Genomic DNA, 18,076 nt, shown 5'->3' on the forward strand with positions numbered 1-18,076 from the left:
CGACCGGCTCTTCAGATCAACCGTGGCGGACCACACTCAAATCAACGATCACGGAATCTCGATCAGGTCCACAAGCACAAGGATACGCCTGGGCCACCTTCCCTGATCAGGGGGTAAAATTGGGTTAGAATCCAACGGTCAGATAGCTTAAAATCATCGCGCAAGCAACACGACTCAGATTTCATAAAAGCTTATTAAATATCCAACCGTTCTCACACTCTTCACTCTGAACTCAAACAAATCGACCCAGAACATCACATGGACTTGATTTTCGAGGTGATGGTCAAGCCCAACATGGTGACCGTAACAGCCTAAGATCATCGCTAGCGGACTTTCGACGCGCAGTCCAGGTCCAATCCAGATCTTTCAAAAATTCTCCAGAACAACTGGATTTAGCGATGGATCCCAGATTTCAGAGTAACATAGCGCTAACTAATCTACAAGTTTAGAGCCATGCAGATACAATTTAAAGTGACTGATGCGAATTTCACAAGCAATCGAATATAGCGCTAATTACCCCAAAAACAACTACTTAAGGAAAGATTAGCAAAAAAATTTCCAAGGTCGTTACACTCAGTGACATCATCTCATAGTCGCGCATGCAACACTCCTGTTGTGCTCAACTCCATCGCCAAAGGCACATGCAATGCGGTGCATGTGCGTGTTAGCCAAGTTCTTAATTAGACCTATTCATATAGCAAGTTTGGGAAGCTAAGGTCCTCCCTTTATATCATTTACCCAAACAATGATCCATCTAGGGTCCTCAATCCTAGTTAATCACATATGATAGGTAAGTTTGAAAGTTTACACTCTAGGTCGTTACGAGAGGCTCGTCACCATCAGTATATGTCTATTTTGAACTCGAGGTCACACCAACAACGCCCTACCAACTGGTAGTCTATTTTTTAAGGCTCGTCACCAACCCGACTGGGGACCACAGCCAGGCTACGCCAGGGTAGGCCGACAACTCGAATACAGTGTCCCATACCACCATATTCGATTCACGAGTTTGGGTTGCTCATTGGTCACTACGGGGAGGCTCGTCACCCCAGCGTAGGCCGATAGCTCGACCACGATGTCCCATACCACCATGCCCGGCTCATGAGTCTTAGCGGATCGTGGTACCATGGTTGAAACGAGTTTTACATTGGTAAGCGGTACCTTAGGTTCAAGTAGTAGAGTCCATACATGGTAAATACACAATAGGCCAATCGGGTTATTTGACAAGTTCAATTGGTACAAGCGCACGTTGAATTAATCGACATGGAGCGCGTAAGCCCTCCATGTGGCCTAACCACTGTCGACAATCACCATGTGGCTCGGATTCATCGAACGTATCAAATGTGGTGAAACTAGTTTGGCCACTCAATCGGGAACCGTTACCGATTGCCTGGACTACATAGTAGTCCCAATCATACTCAATTGCAATGGGTATTCATATATGTTAAGCATAACAACATTTAACAAATAATTTAAAAATAAATCTCATTTGAGCATTTTATCAAACACTTAAACTACACATTACTACATACATGACATAAATTAGTTATAGCATATATTATGGCAAATCCTTTCATAAAGGAGTTGTCATGCATACAACGAACATGTATTATAGGTTATTTAGTCATGGCAAGCACAAATCATAAATTCAATTTCACTCAATCATTTCAACAAACACATGGAATGCATTTCGTATTATACATAGACTAAGGTAGTTACGGCATATATTATGGCAAGTCCTGTCACAAGGGGATTGTCATACATCCGACAAACATGAATCCTAGATTAATAGTCATGGCAAGATCACATCATGATTTCATATCCATTCAAATATTTCAACAAACACGTGGAATATATAATATATTCAACATAGTTTACACATGTATAATTCATCGAAAACGTCGTAACTAAGATCATATGGCAGCAATCAAGTCAGACATAAATAATTAGCTGATATTGAAAGCCTTGAAAACCATAACCTAAGCATTTATAGTCCACACCTTTCGTCGGTAAACTCGTATTGAACTTAGTTTGAACACTACGTCCTTGTCTACGGCACAACTGTTACTTGGATCACGAAATAGGTTAGCTATTTTGTCGATTACTCTATTTGGATTCCTAAATCAATATTAGGGTTAGGATTTCTTACCCAAATCGAAGTCAGAATCGACGGTATAGCGATGGTGGGGTGGCGATTTGGCGTGTGGAGTCGTGGGAGTGAATCCAAGCAACGATCTCCCTATCTCTCTCTTCTCCTCACTCTTTTTCTCCTATTTTCTCTCTTCTCTCTCCTAGGGTTAGAGAATTCGTATGGAATGAGAGAGGGGTGGGTTAAGGCCCTTATATAGTCCCAGAACTGACGTCAATGGCCCCAGGGCTATGGTATACATGTGTTATAGCCAAAAGGCGTCTGTTTCGGGCTAATGGAGCTCATCTGGAGGTCCAATGCTCGCATACGGTCTAAAGGAAGTTCCCTAATAATGGATCTATGCCAGGTTAAGGTTTTGGTCTGATTGAATTAATGGATCAATCATGGAGGACCCGTTTCAGTTCAACAGTCATCGTCACTTGATCAGGGCCACAAGTATACTGACATGTGTAGGAAAATTTTCCTGATCCAAGGGTATAGTTGGGTCAGAATCTTATGGTCTGAAACCTTAAATTTGGCCTGCAAGCGAACGGCCCAATTCACTTAAGTTTGAGTTCATTTTCTAATGATATTCGCGTTTCTCACACACTTTGCTCCCGGCTCAAGTTGTACGGTTCTGGATAATTTTTGGACTTGATTCCCATGATGGTTGTCAAGCCCAATAAGATGGTCACAACCATATAGTTTTGCGGTTATCGGACTTTCAATGCGTGGTCCAGGTCCGATATGAAGTTTCAACGTACTCCCGGGAGCAGCTGGTTTTTAAGACTGATCCTAGGTTTCTAGGAAATGTTGGGTTAACGATTCTAATGGTCTTGGGTCTTGTAGTTCGTATAGAAAGTGGTTCGATCTAATTCCACTGATTACTTAGTTTAGTACTTAATCAATTTTCATCTAATTTCTAAAGGATTCGGTCCTTAGTGATTTCTGCTTGAGGTGGTACTCGGGTCTTTGTATGAATTTTTCCGAGACGTTACAGAGTCTCATAAACATCTCAGCCCAATAACATATGATATAATCAATCATCCCTCATAACAAGCATACTAATGATGTGTATGAGCATGTATCATGATGTTATACTAAGCATGTTCTCAGTGTGTCAATCATATTACACAAAATGCAAGATGCATGAGTCATACCATCCAGTCATACATTAAACCTGCCCATACTGCGGGATCATGTGGGGGCAACTCTGTCTCTCAAGGAGTCCCATAAACATCTCAGCCCAATATCATATGCTATAATCAATCATCCCTCATAATAGGCATACCAATGATGCGTATGAGCATGTATCATGATGTTATACTAAGCATGCTTTGTCATTATGCATATAAAATATCATCATCATTACCATGAAGATCATTTTCGCTTCATGATTAATATAAACAATGTCATAAGTACTATAAATAATTACTCATCCATCATTAATGCATATGCTATAATTCACCATCCATTAAATCATACCTATCATTTCAACCAGCAACTCACAATCATCATTATCACGTTACTATACATGTATTATCATCTCACTCATCAATAGGTGCGTCCTACTTAGTGTGACTTCCACACTGGACTTGAACTACATGCAAGGCATGGGGTTGTATATATAGGTCAAGTGTGAGTCTCACTTGGTGAACCAATAGGCCAACCAAGGGCATAAATGTCCAACCACAATGCTTTCAATGGTGTGGATCTAATTCCATAATTAAGTGGGCCCCACACATTCTACTAACTAGAAACAATGCACAATCTCAAACATAAAGGATACAATGATAACATCTTTCATGTCATATATCATATTGGACCTACTAACTAAATACACAACAAACTAAGAAAAGGACCAATTATCCAGTTTATGCATTTGAAAATAGGTCTCGCTAAGTGTGGCCCACTTGACTAGAGGTAGTGCACATAGCACGCTACCCAGTAGGCAATAGGCTTGCCCAACGGGCTCAAGGAAGGTTACCATTGTGGGTTTCTCATTTCCCAATGATTTCTCTTAGTGTTGGGCCCGCTTGGGCCTCAGGGTTACATCATTTAGATGGATGTCACTTATATCTTAAGAGAATATTTGGGCATCAAGATCTGTCTACTAAATATTTTACAAGTTATACAACACCCATTTACAAAACATGCCAGGTGGACCTCATTACATAAAAGGTAAGGCCCATATAAGATAGCCCATACTAGATGGCCCACTAAAGGTTTTTAGCCCAAAAACACCTGAGAGTTTTTTTTTTTTTAAAGAGTTTATATGTTGCATTAAATCCTTTGGAAAGGTGGCGGACCCTACCGACATGGCCCTACATAAATTTTATGTAAAACAGACTTTTGGCATAGGGTTGGTTCTGGGTCATTTTAGAGTCAGATTCATGGTCACGTGGGGCCTACATATGGTGAAAGAAAATAACCACCTGGTAGCTTTATGTATGGGCTTTACAAATTATAAGGTAAGTTTCATTGGTTGGGAGAGTACAATTTACGATGATGGCCTAAACATGGGTATTTGGAGAAACTATGCAGGAAATATAGTGCAGAATTAGTTTTGGCTCAATTTTGAGTATATCCCATGATCACAAGGGACCACATTTCAGTGTGTCGTCACGTGCCCTTGGTTGTACTATACATGCGCTTCAAAAATTATAAGTTGGGACCAACTAGTTGTGTACACATAATATTTGGTATAGGGCCAAACATAGGCACTTTAATTTTCCGCACATAATTTTCTGCACAACCATACCTAGCCCCATTTTGGGATCCACTCCTTGATCATGTGAGGTCTGATTTGGCCCAATTAAAATATTACTGATCTTTTCATTAGTGTAGGTTAGAGGTTCCAAGTGGTGGCCTACTCAAACGTCCAGCATGTGGTCCACCACAGAAGCCTAAAGTTGGTACAAAACACAAATAATCAGACAATTTTTAGCAATGGGGTCTGTCACGACTTAGGGCCCAACTTCCGTATACTTAGGGATCATTCCTGACAAAAAGATGGGACATCCCAGCTTACTTATATAAGGATTAAATATCCCCCAAAGTAGGATCCTTAAATACAGAGTGTGGGGCCCACTACAAGGTATTAAAGAGGCCTACATGTAATACAGTTCAGAAAGTGTAAAGGAAATGAAATAGATCCAATGGCAAGTGGGACCCACATGCTAGCAAAGCATAAATAAGAGACACACATCAATACACATGGCTGTCCAGATTAAATGAACTAATAAAGCACATAAATCAAAAGTGGCCTCATTGCCAAGTGGGTCCATAATAAGAGGATGAATGTTGTGGTCAACATACATACAACATACAAGTGGCACATGAAATATCTTGATCAAATATCTATGATCAAATTCTATATTGGAAAATCTAAGCTAATGGATGGTTTGGGAATATGTCATTTAGGCTGTATATAAGTTTCCAACCATATAGAACATGGGATCCATCTGGACCATACAAAACAATTTAAGGTCTATCCTTACTGAAGTATCTATCAATGCAGAATTCTCTAAATTTTATCATGAAAGAATCTGACCATAGGGAACATACATGTGATTATTTACTATCTCAAGTAAGTTAAGAACAAATATAAAATATATCTGACCATTGCAATCCCAGATATGGCCCACACAAGAATAGTCATAACAAGCTCCCAAATACATCTTTCATATAAGGCCAAGATCTCAGCCGTCTGAACTCCGATTGGGGCTTATTATATACCGTTGGAAAGCTAGTTCGATTTTTTACGAATCAAATGGAATATATTTTTTAATACATTCATTAAATGAGTTAAAAATGGGTCCATTGTTGGCAAATCGGAATCCTGCATATGCTGCTGGACAGCAGCTAAGTAAACTTGATGTTATGGATGATTGGACCGTTGAATAGCTATGAAATTTGGCCCAAAGTCATATCATATTGTGGTTCATAATATTCCCAAGTTTCAACTCTGATCTTATCATGATTGATTATATGATTTTTAAAGCCTGCTGTCCAGATACAAAAACATGATTACAAGTGAAGGGTGTGGATATGATGCTCATCATGGTGGGCCATACATCAGGAAATCAGGTGGAAAACCTTATTCCCACCACACAAATCAGGGCCTAAATGGCTTTAAACAAATATCACATCAATAAACATCATGATAGGGTCCATGAATAATGGCCCCATCATGGATACATGCATACAGATCATAGTGGGCCATTGGCCACACCTAGGGTCCAAGATGGGATCCCTACCATTAATTGGTAGGTCCCACTTGTCCCATGCATGAAATGAAGAAAACTAACCTAAGAAGCACCCACGTCTTCTTCTTCTTGCTCCCTAGTATTCCAAAGCTCCTAAGGTGCTTCTTTAATGGTGGAGATGGTGCTTCAATGGTTGGATTGGGTGTGATTTGCTAAGAAGAGGGTTGATGTGATGGGTTCTTTCTCTCCTTGCTAGGAGTCCAAGGTCTCTCTTGGGTTACAAATGAGAAAGATGGGAGGAAGAGAGAGGGGTATAGGAAAGTAATTATGAGGTGTAAGATGTAATCATGTCTTTGTAAGAAGGCATAGGCATGCTAGTACTCATAACTTGTAAGCGTGGGTGGATAGGGGTGATGTCATCCTAAGCTAGGTAGGCTAGGGTGATGTCATCTTCATGATAGCTTGGTAGAGATTCTTTTTTTTGCCTGAAATCTTTTGGCCCCTGCAACGCGTGGTCTATGGCTAGGATTATGCGCGGCTCATATCTCCTAGTCTAGGCATCGCATTGGCGTGCGAGACGCAGCGTTGGAACCGCGGTGACAGCGCGGTCGAATGGCATAGGTTTCAAGTCGAGTCAACTCGAGTCTATGGGATGTGACTTGAGGTCACTTGCAAACATTGTTTACAGGTCGTGGGTCACCAAAATTCGATCGAGATGATCGCGGGAGTCCAAAGAACAGCATGGTACTAGGGCATGGGCCTTATGCTTACTTTGGTCTGTGCATTAGGCGAAGTCCTCGCGTCTCTAAATTGCCATAATAGAAAGTTACCTGAGTCTTTACATCGCTTGGTTATGACATCAACAGAGATGAGTTGTTTATGACAAAGCTCTAACATTTAATGCTAGATATAAATATTCTTTGATAGAATTCTATCATTTAATGCTTGAAGAGAGTGAGAGAGACTTACTTTAATGAGACTCTTACTTTTTACAAAGAGTACTTTTGATAGATCTCTAGCATTTTAATGCTCTCTCAAATCCATGTCTCTAACTCTTCTTTAAAGTCTTTTACACTAAGTTTAGTACAGCCGCCATGTGGCATATCATTAACTATTTGATCTGGGTGCGCCAAATTATGTGTAAATAATGCTCTTGATCCATGAGTAGAATTTCACCCATCATTTAGAGCATACTGCTAACACGTGATAGTATGTCATTGGCCCACGTAAGTTTGCTAAAAACGGGTATAAACAATGCCCCACATGTTTCTTTGCATTCAAAGAATGTGAAGAGACATTAAATAATAGTTTTTTTTACCTTTTTCTCTCTTTTCTTACTATTTAAGGCTATTTCATTATTCACAGCCAACATTATCCACTAGTCACTATTCATCAGCACTATTCATGGTGAAAACTATTAATCTGGGCACTATTCACCTTGGTAGTGTTCATCAAGCCGACAACACTATTCATCTGCCAATATTACTATTCATGTGGCTAATGTCACCATTCACATGACACTATTCATCAAGTTAACGACACTATTCATCAAGTTGATGACACTATTCACCGACTAACATTGTTTACCCACGCATTATTCATACGGGCACTATTCATTGGTTACTTTTCACTGACCGACATTATCCACCCAAGCACTATTCATATGGGCACTATTCATCTACAAACTATTCACGCGACCACTACGCATCATCCACTATTCATTGACGCACACTATTCACCTGCATACAATTCACGTAGGACACTATTCATTCACGAACTATTCACACAAGCACTATCATTAGCCATTATTCACCGGCTGATACAATTCACTAGCATACTATTCGTGCGGGAACTATTCATCTACGAGTTATTCACGTGACAACTATTCATTAGCCATTATTCACTGGCTGACACTATTCACCCACACACTATTCTTCCCATCATTTTCACTATTCACTGCCCATTATTCACAGTCCCCTTTTTTTAGGTGCCAACGACATGAGAATTTGCTCCCTGGGCTATTCGACACTTATAGAGTAAAGTTGTGGCACCAGAGACATGAGAGGTTACCCCCTTGAGTTGGTCACCCTCGATGTAATACTGTCCCCTTCGGTATGATTTATTGGGGGTCATACTGATTGTATTGGCGATATGGTTGACCATTAGTTGTCAGTTTTTTAATCAGTTTGAGAAATAATGATACGAGTTTATCAGCAAAACCTTAATTATGGCTTAGCCCTTCTTCTTAAGCTTGTATTCACTGGAAAAAGAGTGTGTTAGGTTGATTTTTAGGAATTAGTATTTTTTTCGTCGATCTTTCAATGCACTCCATCACCTCTCTCCACAATTCTGAAATTTGTTGCTTGAAAGTGAGAAAGCCGTCTACGAGTGGACATATGTTGTTTAAGGCACATGTAACCTCCAATGAATTATTAATGAAGGTTGATCCAGACTAATGAATTACAAGTGCTAGGAAATGGTTATCTTTTAAAAGCACATTCTTTTCCACTTTCCTTAATCTTTTTGGCTTCAAAACAGATTGTTAAATTTATGTTTAGATAGGCGTCCCATTAGGCATGCAAAAATTATTTTGGCCAATTCAATTATATTAGGCCACACTTGTTATCAAGCCCCGAACTCGGAAATCGGGCTCACAAAATTCCCGATCGCCGAATCCAGCGCCGACAGCCTCCGTAGAACCCCATTCTCGGCTCCCGGCACCCATTTACCAGGTTCCGATCCTGGGATACTATAAGGAGGATTTATAATCATCAGTCTGATTCATAATGAGCACAACCAAAAGCATAACCCACGAACAATAACCACAAGAACACCATCACAAAATCCACTATGATCAAAAACTTTTGAATACAGTGCGTATGAAAGGAAAATACAATGTAAAAGTAACAAAACTCCAGAAGCTTGGCTACACGCTCCAACTATGGCGAGACTATGGTTGTGACTGCATCCTGGCATCACCTGCACGCATCAATCGTGCATAAGCTTATAGAAAGCTTAGAGAGTGGTGTAAGTATGTGCGCAATATAAGCGTGCTCAGAATGCAAGGTCAAAGTAATGCGGAATCATGGCAATGAGTACATGAATGCAATCAGCCATACCAAGGCTATGCGGTGCAAGATATGAATGTTATCGGCCATAACACGGCCATGCGATGCGAGATGCAACTCAAGCATGTCAATCCTCATCATATATCAGTACAGTTCTCATTCTGGATAATTACCAGGGTTCAACACACTCTAAATGGCACTGTCACTCTCCTAGCCACACAGTCCAAGTGAGCGTAAGAAACCTCACTATCCGCCTGACCAATAGTCTGCCAATACCTATCCGGCACGTCGATAGCGGACCCATTCACAAGCTGGTCAAACTCAGCCTAGTATTGCCCCCTACCCTCGGGCCAGTAAGGCCACACCCCTTTCCAACCGACCATGACACAGTGGGAGACGCGGCCTCCTGGTATTCGGCCCTCGTGCGCTCATATATCCACTCAGTCTCGACGTTGGAGTCATCCTCTGGTACTATTGGGTTTAGGGATTTTCATGCAGGGACATCTATGGCACCTGTATGTTAGAACCAAACATTTTCGGTATCCAATCCAGCCACCCACGATGTGTCTGTAGAGGCTTTAGCCCTGATGTCGCTAGGGCATACAATAATCATGATCACACAAATGTAAGTGCATGAATCACCCTACCAAACATGCAACAATCCTACGCGCAGCGCGCTTATGTAGGGCAACTCCACCTATCAAGGAGCCCATAAACAATCCGCCTGAAGGCATATGCTATGATCGGTCATTCGTCATATCAGACATACATATGATGCGTATGATCATGAATCATGAATTTATACTAAACATGTCATGTGGTGATGGGCTCTGATCAAAACGAAGATGGGCCTAGACGGCCTATATGTTACAGGTATGGGCCCGTTAACGGGCCTTAGGGAGAGTGACAATGCGGACATTTAACTAACATTGTACTTGCAATGTGGACGTCAAACCATCATTGCTCCCAAGGCACGGCCTGCCATGAATCACACATATACCATGGTGGAATCACACTACAATGGGCCTTATGTACATCCTATTGGGCCTCGAACCATGGGCCCAAATACATCAAATGGGCCTCAAACCATAGACTCATATGTCTCAAGTGGGCCTTAGTGGGTGGGCCACAAATACATCAAGCTGGGCCTAATCACATGAGCCTTGCATATGTCACAATGGGCCTCATAATATGGGCCTTATACAATTTAAGGTGGGTCTCAATGAACGGCTCACAAATACGCCAAGATGGGCCTCATCGTATGGTCTTAAAAAATTTCCAAATGATTGGACGGGTTGGATGAAACACATGCATCATGGTGGGGCCCACACTAATGGAGGGTGTGGTTTACAATACATACATAAGTGGGTCCCATGTGGGGCCTACCATAATGTTTATCTTCCATCCAACCCATTGATAAGGTCACTCAGACCTGGGGCTCACAGTAATGTTTATTTGCCACACAACCCGGGCCCACTGTAATATTTATTTTCCATCCAACCCTTTGATAAGGTCACACGTGACCAGGCCCACAGTAATGTTTATTTACATCCAATCTTTTCATAAGGTCAAGTGGACCAGGGCCCACCATAATGTTTATTTACATCCAACCTATACATAAGATCACGTGGACCAGGGCCCACCATAACGTTTATTTACATCCAATCTATTCACAAGGCCACGTGGACCTGGGTGGGACTAGGGCCCACCGTAACGTTTATTTGCCATGCAACCTGTTGACAGGGTCACATGGTCAGGGGGAGGGCCCATAATAATATTTATATATATATATATATATATGTTTATTATTATTATTATTATTATTTTATCACGTGGACAGGGAGCCCACCGTGATGTGGTTCACAAATCCAGCCCACTCATCATGTGTGTCCCACTTGGCTGAGGGTACAGACCAAGTTTCAGCCGCATCCAAATTTCAAGTAGGCCCCACCAAGTGATTTTATATGTTTAGGCATGTCTTCACATGATTTTAAATGGCGTGGTCCACCTGAATTCCGTATACGGCTGATTTTTGGATGGTCCACAGCCAGGGAGGGGGACCAACAAATGGACGGCGTGGATGTAGAAAACACACATCATGGTGGGGCCCACAGCTGGACAGTGGGTCCAGCCCGTCCGTCCGCCAACTCGCAAGTGCTGCCTGCGGCGTCCTGACAGCAGCAGCGCTGCTGCTGCTGCTTTCCTTTTTTTTAAAGCAGATTTTTTATGGTTTTTCACAGGTGGGGCCCGCATCAGACGAATCTGCTCCAACCATTGGATCGTACGACTCAACACCGACCAAAAGAGTCTAATATGCGGCCTGTTTTTGGCGAGAAAAAGGATCTAAGTGGTTTTCAATGGTAAACACCACTATTTCCTATGGTATGGCCCGCTCGAGAATCGGATTGTTCCCAAAATTTGGCTCAACGCCTAAAATGATCTAAGGAGAAGGATGGACCGCTTGGATTGTATACATACATCAAGGTGGGGCCTACATGGACAGCCCACCTCAAAAGCAAATATATATATATATATATAGATATATATATATATATGTTAGAACACACCCACGTCAGTATACACACTCCATGTTAGCCACTGTCCAGCGTCTCCTGGACGCTGGGCAGCATGGATATAACACAATCATCATGGTGGATCCCACATGTAGGTGGCCCACGTGTCATCAAGGTGGGTCCCACACGAACGTGGCCCACTTAATGGGTCTAATATTTGTGTTTTCCATCATCCAGGTCAGGACCACTGGATGGGATGGATAAGGCAGATGGATGGCGTTGATAGAATACATCCATCATGGTGGGTCCACGATCGGTGTAGATCTAGTGGACCACATCCATAACAAAAGAGAGAGAGAAAGAGAGACATAGAGAGAGAGACACGGGAGATAGAGGGACCCCGCCACTATGGGCCCCTCTTGATTAAATCACATACATCAAAATGGGTCCCACCAACAAGTGGGCCCTAAAATCGAAAATAACGGTAAATCATCTACCTCTAAGCCTCCTTCTTGCTCCCTTAGCCTCCTTAGCTCCTTGCCTTTACTTTTAATGGTGGTTGATGAAAGATGAATGGTTGAGATGGGAGATGAGAGGGTAGGAAAAGTGAGAGAGAGTGTTGGACGTGTGAAGTTTTGTTGTTGGGAGTGAAGAGATGGAATGAGAGAGGAAAAATAATAAAAGGGATGGGATGATGTAAGGAATGAGATGGGAGGTATGGGTGAGTTTGATTTTTTTAGAAAAAGGGGATGGTTTGTTTGAAAATTATAAAAAGGAGGAATGGTGAAGAGAGAGAGAGGTTTAACTTGTGGGAAAAGGGAGAGAGGCCACTTGTACTTGTTTTAGGGTGAGGTGGCATGGAGGTAAGGTGGTGTACTTGTCTTGATTTGATGTGACATTTCGTAGAGATTCCCTCGAAGTCCACAATGCGTGGCATTTCTTCGGAATGAATGCAGGCCCACATCTCCTAGCCTGGGTATCGGTTCGGTACGCAAGTCGCGGCGTTGGAACCGCGGCGACGACGCGGTCACTATGATACAAGTTTCAGGTCGAGTTGTCTTCGGTATGCAGGACTCGGCTTAGGATTACGCACAATCATCGGATACGGTGCGAAGGTTGCTGGAATTAGACCGGAAGGACTGCGGAAGCTAATGGAATGGTACGGACTAGGATACGGGTCTCACACTTGCGAGTGAGGTCCTCATTTTGATTTTCATGTGCGATTATCATGCGCAGGCATGCCAAAGTTTATCTAACTCAAGGGTTGATTGAATTGTTGGTGTCCCCTACATTGAGACAGATAGATTGAAGATTGGACACTAGATCCAGAGTCCTCTCAGCCACCAGTAATGCACTCGGTGCAAGTGATTTATGAAATGATAGGAGGCTAAACCTTTTGAACGAGTTCTTTTTGCCTAATGACAATAAACATGAGTCTACAAACTTAAGGACTTTTCCTTTAAAGCATGATTTGCTGCCAAAGTTTTAAAATAAAATAATGGGCAAAGAATATATAAGCTAAAAGTGTTCTTCTATTAATGATTTTTACAATAATGGTACTCACGATCGGCTTGGAGGTTGATAATCCGATCATTACCCAATTAGGACTGAGCTTCATAGCAGGACAATTATGATGTATGGGATGGACATTTGTTCATCACTCAGTCGGAACTACACATCGTGGCGAGACAGTTGATGGATGACAAATCTTCGACAATTTATTCATTGCTCGATCGAAACCAGGCTCTATGGCGAGATGGATGGTGAGGTGACAACCTATTTATAGTCTTGATTAGAATAAAGCACGTGGCAAGACGGTCATAGATGAACTATTCATTTGTCATCTAGTGTAGACCAGCGAGATGGCCGGTGGAATCACCTAGCATGTCGCAGGAAAGCCCCGCAGCCTTCCATTCGAAACTGAGCAATTTTCCTTGCAATCCAGCAGGATGCCATGGATGAAGGGGTGGAAGAATAAACTAACAACAAAAAACTAGGGGCCCTATGCTATGAGAAATGATGGGGATAAACTAAAATAGATAAATAAAAAGATATTTGTCCATGGCTATGGGATCTCGGTATTTTGTAACACCGCTTATGCACACGTCCCAATCCACACTATTGATATATCATACACTGCACCCCGGTGCACCCAGCAACTCGCCCAAGTGATTTATTCCAGATGACCTTGAGACCTATAGCATATGGACTGCATCGTCGTCGTGGTCATAATGGTGAAAACTGTGCGTCAATCCGACGCTCCATTAATGAGATATGACCCATTAAATCCACAACCCAAATTGCGTATCCGATAACACAAGCAACCGTTTTGTATTAGGCCCATGTGGGCCTAAAGCCCACTTTATAAAACATGGATATTATCATAAGATATGACAATCATTACATGACAAATAAGGAGCTAGCACATATAAGACAATGCACTATAAAACAAAATTGGATTCTACCCCAAAATCCATTATTAACTCTCTCCCCATGCCTTAGAAACTAATCATAGTCCATGTCCACCTCATCTTATACATGCATCCAATGCATGTCTTGATTTGTGCACATCACTTCAAACAACCAATTGCAACACTCCACTTCACCATCCACCATGCATCACTTACAACCCACAATCCTTATCCATCCATTAACCAATGTATGCCTAAATTTCTTTCACCTTGGCAATGCATGTTGAGTATCATCCACCTCATTTATCTACTACCCATACCATACACCACATTCCACCTCACTTTTAGCACCAATAGGACCCCATAAACTTGTCACATCATCTTGCCACCTCAACCCTCAATTCCCTATATAAGAGTAGGAGCTTCTTACACTCATTCTTTTCCTATACTTAGAAATTTCTGAGATTTTAAGAGAAAGTGAGAGAGTGTGGAGCCAAGGTGTGGCTCACTATCAATCCTAGAGGGAGTGGACCACACATCATTATCCAACCATCCATCAATTTGAGGTGAGTCTACACCCCCTCCTTCCATCCTCCTCATCCTCTTATTTCTTCCTTCTATAATTTTTTATGTGTGTGGGGCCTACTAGTGTGGACCCCTTGTGTGCATGTATTACTGGCTATGGTGTTCAACAAAGTAGCCCACGTCAGTATGGTCCACCATGATGAACATTATATCTACACGCTTCACAAGTAATCTCATTTTTGTATCTGGACAACAACTTATAAAAATCTTATAAAATCAAACATGTTAAGATCTAAGTTGAAACTTTGTAATAATATGAAGCACAATATGAGCTAACGCTGGAACAAATTTCATGGTCATCTAACGGTTCAATCATCTATGGCATTAACTTTACTTGGTTGATGTCCAACAATACATAAAGGGTTCCGATTTTTCAAAAGGTGACCCATCTTTGTTCTCTTTTTAAAACCTAATAGAAAGATATATTCCATTGGCTTCGTAGAAAATCGAAGTAGCTTTCTAACGGTTCAATTAGATTTTAAATGGCTGAGATCTTGACCTTGTACGAAAATGTAACTGGGAGCTTGTTGTGACCATTTTTGTGTGGGCTATATCCATGATTCTAACGGTTAAATGTAATTGATATTTTTTCTTAAGTTACTTTAGTTAATGATCATATGTATGGTCCCTATAGTTAGATTCTTTCATGATAGAATTTAAGAAATTCTGGACCAACAGATACTTTCGGAAGAACAAATCTTGAATTTTTATGTATGGTCCAGATGGATCCAAGGCTATGTATGGTTGGAAACCTATATACAGCTTAAATGATGTATTCCCAAACCATCCATTGGCTTGGATTTCCTAACAAAGAATCTGATCATAGAGATTTGATCAAGACATTTCATGTGCTACTTGATGTGTATGTTGAAATGTCATTTGCACTTTCTATTTGCTTAAATATTTCTTAAGTACTAAACTACACTGCATGTAGATATCTTTGAGACCTTGTGGTGGGCCTCACACTCTGTCGTTAAAGGTCCCACTTTGGGTTATGTTTAATTCTTAAATAGGTGAGCTGAAATGTCTCACATTTTTGTCAGGAATAATCCCCAAGTGTTTGGAAATTGGGCCCTAAGTTGTGACAGACCCATTGCTAAAAACTATCTGATCATTTTTGTGTTTTGCTCCAACTTTAAGCCCCTGTCGGGAATCCCACGCACAAGATATGAGTAGGTCACCACTTGGAACCTTTAAGATATACCAATGAATAAATAAATTATATTTTACTTGGGCCAAATCATACCCTACAAGATCACGGAGTGGATCCCAAAATGGGACAAGGCACAGTTGTGCAGAAAATTAAAATACCTATGTTTGGCCCTATACCAAATATAATGTGTGCACAACCAGTTAGTCCCAGATTATAATTTTTGAAGTACATATATAGCACTACTAAGGGAACCTGACGGAACACTGAAAGGTGGTCCCTCGTTATCATAGGACATATTCAAATTGGGCTAAAAATAATTCTATATTGTATTTCTTGCACATTTCCTCCAAATACCCATGTTTGAGACATCACTATAAATTGTATACACCAAACCAATGTGGCTTGCCTTATACATTTTAAAGTCCATACAAAGAGCTACCAGATGGATCCTTCCCTTTCACTAGATGTGGGTCCCATATGATCATAAATCTGAATTGAAGATGGCCAGAAACCAACATTGCACAAAAAATTTGTTTGACGTAAACTTTATGTGGGGCCATATCAGTGGGGTCCACAACCTTCCCAAAGCATTTAATGCAGCATTTAAACTCTGAAAAATAACTCCTAGGTGTTTTTGGGCCCAAAACCTTAAGTGGGTCATCTTGTATGGGTCTTACCTTTCATGTAATGAAGTCCGCCTAACAGGTTTTATAAGTGGGTGTTATATAACTTGTAAAATATTTAGTAGAGAGATCTTGTTGTCCAAATGTTCTCTTGAGATATAAGTGGCCTTGGGCCCATCTAAATAATGCAACCCTAGGGCCCAAGCGGCCCAACACTAAGAGAAATCGTTAGGGAGTGAGAAGTCCACAATGGTAACTTCCTTGAGCCCGTTGGGTAGACCCATTGTCTACTGGGTAGCATGCCTTACATACTACCTCTAGTCAAGTGGACCACGCTTAGCGAGGCCTATTTTAGAATGCATAAACTGGATAATTAGGCTTTTTCTTGGTTTGTTGTGTATGTGGCTAGTGGGCCCAATATGATGTATGACACGAAAGATGTTAGTATGTTGTCCTTGTGTTTGAGATTCTGTCGTGTTTCTATTTGATGGTGGAATGTGTGGGGCCCACTTAATTGTGGAATTAGATCCACACCATTGAAAGCCTTGTGGTTTGCATTTTATGCCTTTGAGTTGGCTTATTGATTCACCAAGTGGGAATCACACTTGACCTATATGACCCCATGTCTTGCGTGTAGTCCAAGGTCAATGTGGAACTCATACTAAGTGGAACACACCTAGTAATGGTCGATATGATGATACATGTGCGGTAACATGATAATGATGATGGTGAGTTGTTGGTTGAAATGATAGATATGATTTAATGAATGGTGAATTATGGCATATGCATTGATGATGGATGTGTAATTATTTGTGGTACTTATGACATTTCTTATGTTAATCATGAAGTGAAAATGATCCTCATGGTGATGATGATGATATTATATATTTATATGCATGATGACAAGACATACTAGTTGACCACCATGCTTGATATCCAAGTGATAATAATGTGCGTATTGATTGTCATGATGATAACGTGGATAACATAACCATGTTTTACTTGATGCATGGATGATGATGAATAAATGATGTTGTTGAACATAAGGATAACCTCATGCATGACAGACAACTAATGCCTAGGACTCGTATGATAATGATGGATGATGGTCATGATATTGATGATGCATGTGAATCCTTATATGTTGTGTACTCCTTACACATGCTTGTATGATGTAAGTTGTAACGATGAATTTGATGTTGAATGATGCTTATGATAACGATGATGCAAGTTAGAACTTGTGTACCACCATAACCTATGCACCTTATGTATATACATGCTATATGTGAGCCACGGTGGCTATTTGTTAAGTATTCACAAGAGGTATAAGGCCTTAGTGTGCTATTGAAGACAATTAAATGTATGGACCTTTGCGTCACATTAGCTA

The sequence above is a fragment of the Magnolia sinica genome, chromosome 15, assembly GCF_029962835.1.
Source record: "Magnolia sinica isolate HGM2019 chromosome 15, MsV1, whole genome shotgun sequence".
Lineage (NCBI taxonomy): Eukaryota > Viridiplantae > Streptophyta > Magnoliopsida > Magnoliales > Magnoliaceae > Magnolia > Magnolia sinica.